The 17,416-nt window shown below is 42.8% G+C and overlaps 1 protein-coding gene across 4 annotated transcripts in view; it reads left to right on the top strand.

Moving 5' to 3' along the window:
• The first annotated feature begins 307 nt into the window (after positions 1-307).
• GRIK4 (glutamate ionotropic receptor kainate type subunit 4) overlaps positions 308-17,416 on the top strand; it is a 616,708-nt gene continuing 599,599 nt past the window's right edge. For 2 of the 4 annotated variants that reach the window (XM_073656650.1, XM_073656652.1), the window contains exon 1: positions 310-777. The gene's annotated coding sequence lies outside the window, so the exon portion shown is untranslated. Of the gene's footprint in view, positions 778-17,416 lie in introns of all 4 variants that reach the window. The other 2 variants (XM_073656653.1, XM_073656651.1) reach the window with 2 other exon arrangements.

The following is a 17,416-nucleotide window of genomic DNA, read 5'->3' on the forward strand; positions in this document are numbered from 1 at the left end:
GTCACCAAATCTAATATTATTGGAATGACTTTTTAGCTTGGGGGAGCAGGTCCTATAAAAACAAACCGAACTGCTGGGAATGTTAATTTCCCTGTGGTCAGACCCTTTGTCTGCTCCTTATAACCTGCAGTCCCCTGACATTATATTGTGTAATTGCTTTTTATGCATTTATTAAATGTGGAGCTTCCCTCTCAGCCGGTATTGATTCCAGCTCAGTTTTGTACCTGTAGAGCTGCGTTTTATCCCTTATTTTTGTCTTACGTCATCTTTCCAGCCAATCATCCTGTTTCCATCAACTCCATTTCTTTCTACGACCCCACAGTCTCTCTAACTAGCCTTTACCCCTCCTTTTGCAATCCCTTCTTCCACGTAATCCCTCCTTCTCCACAGCTCCCTTTTCCACAGCCCCCTGTCCTCCTCTCCATCGCATCCTCCCTTCTTTTTTTTTTTTTCTTCATGTCTCTTCTTCTCAGCTCTGCCTCAGTGTTACTGGATAATCCTGAAGGAAGACGCAACTCTGCCTCATTGTCTCCTCTCGCCCTCTGCATTCCCCCCAGATGTGCTGCATTTAGGAGGCTACGTCTGTAACATGACACAAGGGGCAGAAGAATGAAGCATGGAAGAGAAAGAAAGAGAAGACACGGACTATCCCCCCGCTTCGTCACAAACCCCACTAATTATTAGACGAGGCTTCGTAGGAAATCCTAGGAACAAGTCAAAGCACTTAGCACCCGGGGAAGGAAACATGCACTGAGCTCTGAGCTCATATTCCTAAAGGTAAAGGTCCACCTTTCCTATTCCGCTATGTATCCTATGTGTTGGCTTCTTGCTGTATAGATCATTGATGGGCAGGAATTTCAGCACTCGGAGAGCTGTGTTCTCATCTTCTGTAGCATAAACTGCATAAAACAAAAGCTGTTTAAAGAAAAAAAAAATGGACCACAAAGCCAATCAGTCATTCTGTCCATGGCTCGAAAAACCTCACCGTTAACCCTTTCCACATCCGCTTTTCCAAACAGACACTTCCTAACTTCTCGTTACATGTGTAGCGGCCCCTCGCTCGCACAAACGTGTTATCAATATAATAGCAGGTACTCATAGAGTAGTGACGCTAAGCCCCTGTCACTTGTCAGTCAGACGGCGGAATAAGGGGCAATTCGGTCCAAGAGGGGTTAACGCGATCACATCCTCCATGTGATATCGATGGTGTGGATCATATTTATTATGGGAGGCTATTCGTGCATAATGCAATGCTGCATCATCCGGAGAAGCTGCGGAAATCTTCCCCGGGGAGTCCACATGTAACGTTACCTTACACACAGTGTGGTGAATGTATGGCGGGCTAGGAATCACTACAAGGTAGTGAACGACTTGCACTTTGCGGTGGTGGCGGCGGCTTGGGAATGAGTGTCCCCCTGAGCGGCATGTAATGAGGCTGAGTCTGGCCATGAATGTGTGTTCTCTGTGCTCTGCTGTGACATGAGCGGCAGGTGTACAGGCCGAGGAGAGCCGCACCAGCTGCAGAGCCGCCGAGGGGCTCCGCTCACCCACAACCCATCATGCTCATAGCATTAGTCACTGAGCAGAGCTGGACATGGGACGGACATGAGAGGAAAGCCTAATGACAGGACAGCACAGGCCGCCATCACCCGCCAGACACGGCTCTGACTAAACTAAAGAGACCAATTCTAATTATTGGATTGTGTTTCACAGCCGACAGGGTGGGCCAAGGGTTAACCTGCCTTGTGCCAGCTCTCCGGTGCCACAGACCCAAACGGGAGAAACTAGTGATATAGGAACGAGCCGCAAAAGAGAATTATCTATCTATTATCTATCTACCATCTATCTATTATCTATCTACCATCTATCTATTATCTATCTACCATCTATCTATTATCTATCTATTATCTATCTACCATCTATCTATTATCTATCTACCATCTATCTATTATCTATCTACCATCTATCTATTTATCTACCATCTATCTATTATCTATCTACCATCTATCTATTATCTATCTACCATCTATCTATTATCTATCTACCATCTATCTATTATCTATCTATTATCTATCTACCATCTATCTATTATCTATCTACCATCTATCTATTATCTATCTACCATCTATCTATTTATCTACCATCTATCTATTATCTATCTACCATCTATCTATTATCTATCTATTATCTATCTATTTATCTACCATCTATCTATTATCTATCTATCATCTATCTATTTATCTACCATCTATCTATTATCTATCTATTATCTATCTATTTATCTACCATCTATCTATTATCTATCTGTCATCTATCTATCGTGTATCTATTATCTATCTATTATCTATCTATTTATCTACCATCTATCTATTATCTATCTATTATCTATCTATTTATCTACCATCTATCTATTATCTATCTGTCATCTATCTACCGTGTATCTATTATCTATCTAGCTCATATATATCTATCCATATATCTATCTATCTATCATGTATCTATTATCTATCTAGCTCATATATATCTATCCATATATCTATCTATCCATAAATCTATCTATTATCTATCTATCTATCCATCTATTATCTATCATCTATTTATCATCTATCTATCTATCTCTCTATTTATTATCTATTATCTATCTATCCATCTATTATCTATCATCTATTTATCTATCATCTATCTATCATCTATCTATCTATCTATCTATCTATTTATCTATCTATTATCTATCTATCTATCCATCTATTATCTATCTATCATCTATTTATCTATCATCTATCTATCATCTATCTATCTATCTATCCATATATCTATTTATTATCTATTATCTGTCTATCCATCTATTATCTATTTATCTATCTATCTATCTATCTATCTATTATATATCTATCCATGTATCTATCTATATATCTGTATCTATATAATTATCTATCTATCCATATCTATCTATATCTGTATCTATATAATTATCTATCTATCTATCTATCTATCTATCTATCTATGTCATATATTTTATCCATCTATCTCCTAAAAAAAATGAAACAGCACCAAACAGGGAAAAAATACTGTGATTATACAAATCTGTAACACTGCTATATATATCTCTCACTTGTTTATATTCACTGCTTGAGAACGGTTCTGTGTAACCGAAACGTTGCTTCACCACATAGGCTAGTAAAGGTCTGTTTTTCTTTGCTAAATTGGAGTGCAACCTAATTTTTATTTTTATCTCATATCTATCTATCTATCTATCTATCTATCTATCTATCTATCTATCTATCTATCTATCTATCTATCTATCTATCTATCTATCTATCTATCTATCTATCTCTGTCTATCTATCTATCTATCAAAGGCCACAAACCAAAGTTGTCAATAATCAAATTCAGAAATGAGACCATATTCTAAACATTGTGCAAGAAAACCCAAACTTTTATTTGCATAATGTACAGCAATTATCCATGAAGATACTAGAACCCATGGGGAGCTTGAAAGATCCTGGTAATATAGACTGAGATGTTATTCAAGTTTTTAAGTTTTTTTTCTGGCACAATATTTGGATCTATCTATTTATCTCATATCTATATCTATCTATCTATGCTGTACACATGTATATAAATATATGTTTAGTCCTTAACCTCCTTCCATGTAGGGTGCATGTATATATTACATGTCTATAATTTCTTAAAAAGGGTTGAACCATAAACCATCTATTGGGCACCAGCCCCCTACGTATGGGTACTTATTGTACGGTGATAAGAGATCGCCCTCTCTTTTGGTGAAGGATCTTGTCCCTGGCGCCACAGCTCCTTTATGAAAAAAGTATGTGGATCCCCTGTTACTAATTAGTCCCAAAGCTCTTGTGTTCTTCTATGGTTCCTCCCCAGTTGTGACTTTGGGAGCTCTTCACATGGAGCCATGACACCCACCTGCTTAATGCAATTTGTGTCTTATAGTAGAGGTATCTGTCTGGTGACTGAGCGTCTGCCACTGTGCTAAATGGGTCTTGCCGTTTTAGGTTTTTCTGACATGTGAGATTACAGCAATGAAGGGAAGGTTGCTGGGATCACTATCAATGCCAATAACTGAGAGGACCTGGCATTTGGGAAAAGTTCCCCTTGGGCACTGTCCTCCATACACATGCACCTATCGCTCTTGAAATCAATGACCTTTCACGTGTGATTCTCTGAGCTACAAACATCTATGAGCCAGATCCAAAAGGATCCAGACATTTACTAAGACCTCCATCCCGGGCATACAGGGCGGCATCGCTACTGGCGCTCCTACAAATGCAATCTTACGCTTACTGATTTGATTTAACAAATTAATGAATAAGTAAATGTAGATGTGGGCACTAAAGTTTTTTTATATATAGCTACTTGCCACTTTTTATTTGTCCTGATTTGACAATATGACTGAGAAAATGCTGCAGACAAGGGCATCCTCATGTAGTATGTGTGTGGTGTTCACACCAGCTGCAGCTCAGAAGGTGGCACAGGCAAGAACACGCCGAGCAGTATGCAGGGTGGAAGCAATCCTATTCCCAGTCCTATACATGGCGGCATGCAGACACTTCGCGGTTGCAGTATTTCCCTTTGACCTTTGATTGGGCTGCCAGTGTCACCCATGTAAACAGCAGGTTGGTGCAGGCAGCAGCATCCGAGCTCCAGACTGCAATGTTTCCCTGGGAGGCTTGCTCGGGTTGACTTCCATTTGGGTTCAGTTGCAGCGTCCTGTCCCAGCTCTTCCTACACCAGGCAGGTTTCATTAGTGTCCATGCTTCCTCTCATTTGCACTTTCCAGCTGTGCAGATGGAGATACTGCGACCATGCAAATTACAGGCTGACATTTGGAAAGTCATTTGTGAAATGATAATTAGAAACGTGATTTTTGCGACTCTTCTTCTGTATCTCGACAGCACCGACTCTTCCTATTTTTTCTGCACATTTGGCTTTTTCTTCACGTTGTACGCGAGGGTCTGCACATGAATATTCATTCAATTCTATTATGGGACGTTAAATGGAAGAGAACTATAGATGTAGAGACGGAAGTTATCAATATGAACGTAGATTTTACTAGGACTATTTTTTTTATAAATATATTGCAGAAAATTAACAGCATATGTGAACTGTAACAATTCAAGCCTTACAATCCGTCACTGTTTTCCACCATCCTGCACAGTTAAAGGGGTTGTTCAGGATTAGAATTATATGTTTGCATTTTTTCAGAAACAGCACCACTCCGACCACAGGTTATGTTTGGTATTGCAGCTTATCTCTATTCACTTGCAACGCCAGACAACTTGTAATCGGGGGTGGAAATGTTCTTTAAAAAAAGCAGCCATGTTTTTTTTATAAAACTCTGCACAACCTCTTTAATGGGAATCTATCACCAGGTTTTTGATACCTCATCTGAGAGCAGCATAATGTAGGAAAAGAGACCCTGATTCCAACTATGTGTCACTTAGCTCACTGGGTGCGGTTGTGACACAATCAGACTTTTTAGATGTAGCAGAGCTCAGAAAGCTAACTCCACCCGCACTACTGATTTCTGTGTACATTGTATATTGATAGTGAGCTGCTAATCAGTGCTGAGGGCAGTGTTGGACCAGGATGCCTGAGAGCTGTAGTCCAGCAGTGATAATCTCCTGCTGATAAAACAGTCATTGTATTGAAACTACAGCACACAGCCTAATAAGTGATACATCACTGGAATCAGTGTCTCAGCCTATACCTCATGCTGTCCTCAGATTAAATAGCAAAACCTTGCTGTCAGATTCCATTTAAAGGGAGTGTAATAGTAGATCTCTCTGTGCTAAACCAATACCAGCAACCAATAGTAAACTAACAAGCATGTAAAAACATATATTTTTTGTCATTAATAGACTCATCATTGACAAAGTGAAGGGTTATTATTTATGTAAATTGGCTCATAAGTGCCAGTGGGTGTTCCCAAGCCAAGGCAGGTGCTTTTGTTTTGGCTCTCATCACTAAAATCTTCCCACCGCTTTGGTGTTGACTGATGAATCCAGCATTCCTTTGCCCTTTGAAGGTCAGTGGTAAAGGATAGAGTCTCCTTCCCCTTCTGGGAGTTTTCTGCAGAGGTGCTTGACCCCCACCAGCCTCCCAACACGCAGCTGAGGGTTTTTTTTTCTACAAAAGGTAACAAGGGACAAGTGCTGTAATGGAATTGAACATCTATAGCCGCACATGTATTCGACAAACACCCGTCCAGATTTGTGTTTCCTACAATAAATTGATAAGGACAATGCTGTAAGCACTGCAATTCAGTTAGAATACAATACTGCGTCTAATTTACTGGTATCCCAGGAATGGCTGTTTACAGCCGGCATCTCTCCATAGTATAGTAATCCAATCACCCCTAGGTTCACAAGCAGTCTGCTCTCTACAGAACCACAACTACCATGCTTTATAGCCTCGTGCTCTAGACATGAAATTCAATGGTTTGAGTAGGAAATTCATTTTTTGTAAAGACTCCTCTAGACTCAAGGACCGCCGTCTATTTCTTATGTGTTTTGCCAGTATTTCTCATTGATTTAAGTCCCTGTACAGTTCCCCTTTTTCTAAGCCCTTTCGGGAACCCCAGTGAATTTACCTGCGAGTGCTATTCTCATATTAGAAGGACGGTTAAGCTCTTGGTTTACCTAATGATTTCCTACATCAAAGATGAAGTCTGCTTCCTTGGAAGAACACGCTGGGCATTTCAGCTCAAACGTCTGGAGAATTGCAGTGTCCTGTAAATCCCGTGTCATTGTTCTTCACTTTGTGAGGGCAGCATAATGGCTCTTGGTCCTATTGGAAAGCATTCGTGAGCTGCAACGTGTGACATGAAGAACAAGGGATGGACCCGAGGTCCAGTGCCCAGTGCTGAATGCAGTTCACATGAACATCATACAACATAGCCTCTGCCGCTACGTCAGTGCGCTCTATAAAATATTCATGTGCTGTGAATTATTATGCTGTTTCTTATGCTAATCCACATAAAGAATGAACACACACCATAGTCTCCATGGGCAACTTGTAACATGATGCTGCGAACACTGACACCTCCGAGGTTTCTCCTTCCTTCAGTCTCTACGAGACCATCCAGTAGTTTCATGGATCACCATGGCATAGGCAGCATATTTTTGGAGGTGTGTAGCCAGGGACGTACATGCAAACCTAGGCACTCCATAGCAAAGGTACGAATTGAGTCCCTCACACAGGCCTCATTAAACTATTCATTGGGTTTCTGTGATCACAACGCAAGGGCCCAATGGATGCAAAAGAAGGCCACCCACCATGTCTAATCTCAAAGATGCCATGGTCACTGTTCAGTACGGCTGCGATCAGAGCTAATTACACAGTGACTGGTGTCTGCTGCGTAAAACAGCTGGCACCCTCTGGGTATGCTCCATACAGATATTTCCGACTTGTGCTGTACACATGATAAATTCCAGGAAAAGTTCCCATTTAGCATCAGCTTACCTTCCCCCAGCTCATGGGCCCCGTAGCATGGTCTGCTGCCACTGACGGTATGCCATTGGGTGCTAATTGCAATATTATGTTCTAACGGTAAATCTTTTGGCCAACAATTAACCTGAAAGTATTTTTCTATTAGAGACATACATTACTAAACTGCTCACACTTAGAGAAAAAAATTCTCAGCATTTTTCCACTGCCGTCTCAGATTTTTCTCAGATAATAAATGTGCTGCAGATTTCAATACTCGCAGCATGCTCTGATTCTTTATGTACCCCACTCACCTGTCCTGTATTGTAAATTGCTGCGGTATTGTGGTGCCGAATCCTCTCCCCAAATATATAGCAAATCCCGAATGTGTGAAACTTCGGGTATATTCACATTGCGTCTTTTTCCTCCATTTTTTTAAGCAGGTCCATTGAAAAAAATGCTGGAAAAAGCGCTAACAACACAATCAATTGAATGGTCCTAATAATTTGCATAGGAAACCGACTCACCGTTACATGTTCAAAGACACCAAACGTTTAAAAGAAGTGACCTCCTGATTACTTATATGTCCAAAGGTGGGACGGTGATACCCGCCCTGATTGGGCGCCAGGTTCACGTGGCACAACAACCTCATGTGAGCCACGGGAACACGTGTGCCGACACTGCTGGAACAGCGCCGGCACGGGAGGTGAGTATAGGTGTTTTTATTTTCACCTGGGCAAACATTCAGAGCAAGAAAGGGTTGTCCTAGTATTGGACAATCCCTTTAACCCTTAACAAACTGCTAATGTCCTAATGGCAGAACAGAATTAGGACCTCAGTTTGTGCATATATAAACCACTTCTATGTATTGAATTCTCATGTACATTATCTGCAAAGGGAAATATTAACAAAATGCAACCAGAATAAGTTAGGTGCCACCTTTGCTACATCTTAAAGGCACATACACTACAATGTTGGGGCATTACATGTACATAGTCTATTGACAGTGAGCTGCTTATCACAGGAGGGGTGGAGTCAGACTAGCAGTCAGTGAGCACATCAGACCTGGCAATGATAATCACCAGGTGATAAAATCTTCACTGTAAGTAAAACAACAGCACACAGCTTGATAAGTGACACATCGTTATATTCAGTGTTTTAACCCCCACCTCAGGCTGTCCTTAGATTACATAGCAAAACCTACTGACAGATTCCCTTTAATAGGAAGTACTAACAGCGCTTCCTCTCCGGACCCAGTGCTCATGTAATTGCTGAGTCTAGGGAGGGAGCAGGAGCTGCTGGGTATTAGGAGACCCAGTAAGCTATACTGAATCTCTCCTGTAATTGGGGTAAGCATAGCAGTCCTAATTACATAGGAAATCAGGTACAGAAAAAAGTATTTAAGTGTCAAAATGCTCCCAAAGGTCTTTTATAACCTTATGGGGGGGCACAATAATAAGTGATAAAAAATGAAAAATAAATACTTAAACAGAAGTTAAATATATAGATCAGAAAAAAAGTTGTTGCCAATCCACATTGCTGTTATAAGCCCTGCCCCCATCTGGAAAAAAAAGTGTCCAATGTATAAAAATAATTGTTATGGATAGGGGAACAAAATGCAAAATGTATTTCAGTGGTCCTTTGTGGTTATAAAAAAAATAAAAAATGTGAAGCACAGACACTTATTTGCTTTTCCTTTAGTGTATTACCAGCAAAATTTAAACAAGAGCGTATGAATATATCATATAAATTACACCTGATGTATCATGAAAAACGGATGTAAAAATTATTTGAATACCCGAATGAGAAATGTATTTTTATAGCTCTATAAACCACCTGTACGAAAAACAACAACAATGTGTCTGGTCTGGAACAGAGGTAAATGGACCAGTCTTGAACTGGTTAAGAAGGCTCAGTGCTGTGTATCAGAACGTGTTGTACAGTATATACTATGTGACCGTAGGAACCCAGAGCTACTGTATAGAGCAGTATGTCACTTTATTATTAGCAGCAACCTGGAGATGTCATCTCTGGATGTTTGGGTGCCTGATAAGCAAATGGCCTCTTATGTCACATAATCAGGGACAGAAGCTGATGAACATGATTGCTTGCAGTGATTTCTGCTCTAGAACCTCATATCTCACTGCTGCCCGCTGCTGCTATTTATCTATCACCTGTCATTCAGTCCTGACATTTCGGAGTCCTCACATCACCAGTTTACCTTCTGCAGTTTGCATTATCATTGTACAATAAAAGTAAATGGTTTGAGGGGTGAGCAGCTCTGCACAGTGGCAGCAATTCAGGTCCTCATTGTATGAACTAGCCCATAGCCATCTGTGTAGTATACATCCCAAAAAAGCTGCAGGAAATATAGCTAGCAAACCTCCAGGTGCACAGTTCTTTCATACAACCATCTCTATTAAACAACTTTCAGATACCCGTAATGCATTAAAACCTACACATCATGTTGGATGTTGGCCCCCAATCTCTGATATTGCACTATATCTATATATGCCGATTGTCTCTTCAGAGAGGAATAGGACTGGAACTCTAGCGCCACATAAAAGTCAATATCGACCCTCTAACAATCCTTTCTACATGACTTAGGATAAAAGTCAAATCAGATACTCTATTTGCAGAAACATGTTTCAGGGCATTTGCCCTTCATCAGTGCAAAGCAAAAGGTCTGATTTGGCGAAGGCTAAGTTCATATGTCCAGTAATCATCCTAGCAGGAATCCCTTGACAAAAAAGTTGGGCAGACAAAACTTTTTTGTCCACCTGAAAAAAACTGTTTTTAACTGGATACGTTTTTTTAACTTTGAAGTCTATGGAAAAAGTATCTGTCAATCAGCCATCAGTTTTCTCACATTTGAAAAGGATCCGTTGTTTACTTACTGGTGGTAGAAAAATAAATATTTAACATTTACTACTGGACATGTGAACTTTCAAGTAATCATCTATATAAAACTGATCTAGAAAGCAAAAAACGGATCCTTTTCAAATAGGAGAAAAACAGATAGCTAATTAACAAATCCTTTTTCCATAGGCTTCAATGTAAAAAAAATGGATCCAGTTGAAATCAGTTTTTGCATTCAGACAAAAAAGTTGTGTCTGCGGAACTGTTTTTTCAACGGATTGCTGCTGGATCTAACGGATCATTACTGGACATGTGAACACAGCCTAAGTGAGAGGCTTCTGATAGTGGTTTAAAACTATAGAGCATCCGTACAGACCACACATGTACACTCAAAAATAGTGTTGTATTGTAAGTCATTTCATTTTTATTAAAGAAAGACTAGAGAGCTCTCCAAATGGGCAAATAATAAGTGTTTTCATAGATTCCATGATAATCAGCAGATTTTAAATTGTACATTAGCATGGAAAGCCTTGGAAATATATACAATTATATGCACCAAAAAGCGGAGGAATTGCCCATCACTGATGATCTCTCACAGCTGCATACACTCTACATTACGCACAATACATAGCTTATAGAACATGGCGTATGGCATATTGCACTACTGGCTATATGGTGTCTTAATTTATTGGTCGCTCAGTCAGAAAGAAGGAAATAAGAAATGTTGGAGGAGTCTGAAGACTTGTCACCACTCCAGACATGGTGTATTCTCCATGAAATAACAATTCTGGAGCATCTTTTCCGATTACTCTGCGTTGTGCCATTCCTTCATTATTCTTTATGAACAGTTATGAATTAATTGGCAACTGGGTGTTAGCTCGTCCCTACACTGTCTGACACTGTGAGCACTGATTGGATAGTGCCAGTGTGTAGGGACACACCCACATCTGGTGACACCCAATTGTCACTTTATTCATAAATAATAAAGATAATACGAAAAAGTTGTAAAAATTTTCAGTTCATGAGAGATACAATTTTTTACTAAAACAGATGTGTCAGCAGGGCCGCTGGACACCAGAGATCTGGGCATAATCCCAATAATCCTTTAGGTGTTGGATTGGACTAGAATAAGTGTAATATTCTCGATACATTTGTGATATGTTTGACGTTTCCGTCACCCGTGGAGATATTATAAACCTGTAAATATAAATTGGCTTCAGCTTCTTAAATGTCCGCATTGTCATCCCAGCAGGCGACACATAACAGAAAAATTAGGAATAATTACTGGTTTCAGAACCCGCTCATAGGATCTCCGGTCACTAATGACTCTGGCTATGCGGAGAATAAGGCCCTTTGTTTGTGTTTGGTAAGAAACACTTTCCGCTGATAATAGGCTGCTGGTGAGTGGTGCGGCCTTTGATACACACTCACAATCGCCTTGTTAATGGAAGTCATAGATTACAGGCCTCGTCACTGAGAAGGAGCCTTTTTAGACAGAGTTTAAGTATTTATGCTCAGCTCTAGCCAAATGTGACTTTACAGACATTGATAAAAAATTGCGGCTAGCAGGGGAGCATCTCGGACTTGGAGGCGCTTTACATAAAACATTACTGAGCTCCATAAAAAGCAGTTGTCTAACATATTGTTAGCTATGAAGGGGATGCAACATTCCCTGCACAGCCCCAGTCATCGTAATGAGGGCCGTAATTTTACAGCAGTCTGGTGTCTGCAAATAGGATACTAATTAAATGGGAAAAAGCTGCTAATAGTAATGATGTGTCATTATTAAAGTGCTTGTCCAATGACAATCACTTTTTACTCTCATGACCTGTCAGACCAGTTATAAAACTATAAGTGGTTGTATACTTCAGACGGTTGTACAGGATTGGAAAGAGATGGCTGCTTTATTCCCAAAATACAGTAGTCCATCAATTGTCAATCGATTGTGTCTGGAATTATGGCTTTGCTTCATTGGAGTAATGGGGCTGCAATACCACACACAACCTGTGGACTGGTGATTTAGGAAGAAAACTGTCACGTTTTTCTAATCCTGAACAACTTCTTTAGGGTATCTGACCACTTACAGCTATTCTTCCTGACACCACCATAAACATGTGAAGGGGGGACCAGGTCGGTTTGCTGTGGGCCGGAACTGAGTTCTCTTTGCCCTGAAACCCCTCTTCTAAACAGGAATTTCAGTGGAGTGTGTTGTGCTGGGTTGGTTCTGTACTCTCTGTTGCTTCGGGAGTCCTTGTTACCTCCCCATCTATGGGACCTGATCCGACTACAAACAAGACAGGAGCCCTTGGGTTTGAGTTTACAGGTTCAGCTTTACTGTGCTATTCATTTACACTCGGCTGCAGCATACAGATTAAGGCAGAGTCTCTTTTTAGTGATGTTCCCTTGATTCTGTGTCCTAACAGTCCTTGTCCTGGTCCTGTCCTGAGACCCACCATCTTCCTCTCCCTCTGCGACCCGGCCGACATCTTCCTCATTAGGGAGACCGAGGTCTGCTTCTCAGTACCTCTTCGGGACCTTAGGCCGAAAACTGTCCTAGCTTCCAGATGGAGCTTTAGATGTGTCCTCATGCTATTAGAAAACTTGCACTTGTAGAACACTTCTCTCTCTGCTGCATCTGCTTTCTGGAACCTGTATGTTCAGCCTTCCTTCTCCCCACTCCACTCTCCTTCACTGAACTTGAATTTAAACTGTATGAGTCATGGACTCTATTGTAGACTAACTGACTGACCAAAACCAGAAAGTGCTTTTCCTATTAGCTCCTCTACCCCTCCCAACTGGTGCGCTAATCCCAAACTATTAAATATATACTAACCTGTGTAGTGCAAACTGTATCTCTATTACCTGCATTGTTCCCCTAGTGGACAGACCTTCCGCATACCCAGAGACGGCCTCAAGGCAAAGCCTAGAGGAGAACTGACACCGGCCATAGGGATAAAACATAATACACTTTAGCACACAAATAATAAAGTGTAACACAGCACACTTAATAAAACATAACATAGAAAACAATCTTAACCCCTTTGTTGCCACGGTGGCTTCTTCTGCCCTCCACCCTCCTACACATGCATGCTCAACTTAACAGAGTGTGCTTTTAAAGTGAACTTGTCTGCAGGTTTTTAGACCTTAAAGAGGTGGTCCACTACACTGTATAATGCCCCCATAAATTTACGTCTTTTAACTAAGTATTTTTGTAAATACCTTCTGCTGCCATATGTGCCTGTGAGCGGCGCTGTTGCTGCTCGCTCAGTCTGTATCATGTGATCCTGGCTGCAGCCGCTGCTGACATCCGCTGATGTCATGTCAACTTCCAGATTTCCTGGATTCCCCCAGGTGTGACCCAGTCTCACACACCACCCCTGATTGACTGGGCTGTGGGCGGCGCGCTTCACTGGGCTGTGGGTCGGTGTTTCACCGCACGTCACAGCCCAGTATCCAGTGAGGGTTGTCCCTCTCTCCTCTGCTTTCATTGGCCGCAAGCATGTGCTGGATACTGGGCTGTGACATGCGGTGAAACGCCGCCCACAGCCCATTTAATCAGGGGGCATATGTGAGTCACGTCTGGGGGAATCCAGGAAATCCCGAAGCTGATGTGACATCAGCGAATGTCAGCAGCAGCTGCAGTTGGGGGCAAGTGATGCGGACTGAGCGAGTGATAGGCAAAGAGAAAGCAGCTCACAGGCAAATATGACAGCAGAAGGTATTTGCAAAAATACTTAGTAAATCGATGGGGGCATTATACAATGTAGTGGACCGCCTCTTTAAACTAACGTCATCTATGTAAAGCATCTGTAATGCGGATGACGTCCATACTTTTGTATTATAAGTCCATTACTCAGTTTTCTCTAAATCCATTGGCGAATGTTTATCCAGATGAGCTTGCAAGTGCAGAAAGAGGGCTTTGCCTAGACTTACAGCCCTCGGGACTGTTACCCTCTTTCTTTCAACTCCTCTGGCCTCCTATCAGTGACTGACAGGTCACTCTTCTCAGTAACCTGCTCCCCTGCCCAAGATCTCATGCAGGCGCCGTTATTACTGGGGGCAGCACATGCACATCAAAGTCCTGGTGTAACTAGAGCCAGATAATCAATCTGCGCATGCACTTGGGGATGATGGCACCTGTACGAGATCTCAGGCCGGGAAGCAGGTCACAGAGAAGAGTGATCTGTCAATCACTGACAAGAGGCCAGCCGTGGTAGGAGAAAGAGGGAGAGAGGCCGAAGAGCTGTAAGCAGAAGCCAAACCCCTGCACTTGTGAGCTCATTTGCATAAACAGTTGTCGATATATTTCTAGAAACTGACTTATAATAGAAAGGTATAGCCATAATCAAAATTTTAGATTCCTAATATAGATGATGTTAGTTTAGGGTCTAAAACCCTGCTTACTGGTTTCCCTTAAGGGCAATAAGCGGTTGCCAGTCTCTTTCTCAGCAGCTTATCTCATTGAGGAAGAAAAGATTAAGCATATTGAAGTAAAAAATGCCCAATCCTTGTTTGTCCTGACATCTGACCCCATATATATGACAAAGACAGCTGAAGTAGACAGGTTCAGCTGAAATTTACCTAATATGTATGGCTACCTTGAGTTACATGTGGGTCCATCCTCTGAGATTTGCTCCATTGCTAGGAATAAGGCTCCCCGAATCATTAAGCACTGTCCTTTTTCATAGAGATGAATAAGAGCAGGAGAAACTGCCCAATGTAGAGGCTGCACATGTTCATGTACTGTAATTGGGGATATGGAATGCCTTATTCTTAAAAGTGGGAAGATATGTGTTACACGCACACCGCTTGGTTCAGATAGGGGCGAGAGAGGTTACATGAATTCTTTGGAATCCTGGGGGAACCGTTACTTAGGGCGACCATAGACCATGTGCTGCAGCTTCTCTCAGGCACACAGGGGTATTGACCTTCAGGCACAGACATGTAGGTTGTTTCACTTGCTGACCAGACACACTTGATAAGAATCCTCATTATCGGTAGAACAGTAGCATTTAATAAGAAGCCACACAGCCAGTGCAAGTTAAGTCTTATGAGCAACAAGCTCCAGTGACAAACAGTACAATATCCTTAGCAGCACAGAAGTTTACAGTCTTCCCAGTAGTACAGGACAGCACAGTTCTAATGCAAAAACACATTAATGAACACAGCATTCTTTACAGCACAGTGAGATGGAGGAGGGGGGAGGGTTTGCTGAGGGAGATGATCCCTGTGACACCATTTCTTCCAGTTCTTATCTTTCTGACGCGCCCCCTGGGACATATTCCTTTTTGAGGGGAATACCCGGCACCGGATCAGATGGGGGGGTTGTAGTCTCCGAGCGGCTGTGACCCGGTCCCGTGCCCAGGGCGTCAAGCTAAGTGTTATGTGGCAGCTTTACAGATGTTACTAAAGTTCTTTTGTGTCGACTACGCCACCCGTTGTGATGCGGTCACTGTGGCCGCCGCTGCTGCCGGGTCCGCTGAGGCTGATGGTGGGTGCGCAGCTTGGTGGGATAACCCCCAACGGGAGGGGTATAGCCTCAGGGGGTCAGGTGCAGAGGATGGGGGTTGTGGTGGTGCGGTGCAGCCGGCAATGAAGACAGACTCGGGTTGTGCAGTTAAGGGAGTTTACTTACTGCTGATGTTTCGGTCACTCCAGCTGCTAGTGACCACCCGAGCCGTGCTGCGTCCACCAGGTCCTGGATCCAGCCAACCCCCAAACAAGTCCGGAGCGTGGCCCTGAGCTCTCCCTCTGTCCTTTCTTCAGCCGTCCCCACCAGTGATTCACCTAGGTCCAGCTCCCTCGGGCCTTCTTTTGGGACACCCTTGGCCCTGGGTTCCCTGACCCTTCATGTGGTGTGCCTTCGGGGTGAATGTGGTGGGTGACCGTGACAGACACTGCCCACGGTCTCCGGTCTCTGGCTGGGGAATGTCTTTACCCCCACCAGCTTGGGTTCCGGTACCCTGATGCTGACTCCTCACCCGGTGTTCTAATTTGGGTTCTTGGGTCCCTTCAGTCTTCCCCCTCTGGGTCTTTCTCTGCTCCACTCTCTCTCTCTCCAGGGCTCTGCTCTGCTCCTCTTCCTGATTCTGACAGACTGACCCTGATCTCAGTTGGTGCCCACCTTATATACACCCTCTATGTGTGAGCTCAGGTGACCAGCACCCAATGAGCTCCTAACACTACCCAGACTGCTCCCCCTATCTGCCCCTACACTACATGGGATGTACCACCCCCCCCTCCCACTCCAGCCAGGAACAGGCTCGGTTGTACCTGCACATTTCTAAGTGGGAGTACCGTCGGCCTGCTCCTCTGGAATGGGATGTATGTAGTGCATGCAGTCTATCTGAGCTCAGTTCCACACTCCTTCCTTACCCGGGAGTGGAATATCACACCTCTGGGTTGAGGTGCAATACCCCTGTAGCAGCCGAATCCTCAGGGTGCTACATTTCTGCCTGACAATAATCTGCACTGCTAGTTCTGGAACTCTACCTGACCTGTGCTTAGCTTCACTCCTGACTTGAATCCTTTTCACTTGCAGGGGCACTTCTGTCAGATGCAGAACACACACACCACCTTTCTCTTCGGCTCCAGCCAGACAGTAAACAACTTCCCCACAATCCCCCTGGGGCTCTGCTAAAACACTCCCCTTCTCCTGTGACTGTGTTAACCCCTCTAGTTGCTGGATGCTTCTGGAGCTCAACACTTCTGTCTCCTGTGCTTATGTTACTTCTAATAGTTGCTGGATGCTTTTAAAGCAACATCACTACTTCTGCATGTTACATATGGATGGGACAAATGCGCCCAGTTAGGGCAATTCCTTAAGGAACAAGATGGGGGTGAAGGTGATGATGGCGCTCACCTGTAAGGATTGTGTAAGGACACAACACCTTTAGACGCCTAATGTGCCGTAGATGCTGCCCTATGACTGGAGGAGAGTATCGTCTAGATAGCAGTTTGTCAAAGCGGAGATTATCACGATGTGTAGGCTGTGCTCACGGAAAGGATGATATCTGGAGAGTATAAGCAAGGTTTTTTATTCACACCAACGCATTTTGGTGCTGGACCGGCGCCTTTCTTAAGTGAACAACTTGTTTTATTAC

Source organism: Phyllobates terribilis, unplaced genomic scaffold (genome assembly GCF_046119375.1).
Source record: "Phyllobates terribilis strain yellow unplaced genomic scaffold, ASM4611937v1 Scaffold_12__6_contigs__length_324123572, whole genome shotgun sequence".
Classification (NCBI taxonomy): domain Eukaryota; kingdom Metazoa; phylum Chordata; class Amphibia; order Anura; family Dendrobatidae; genus Phyllobates; species Phyllobates terribilis.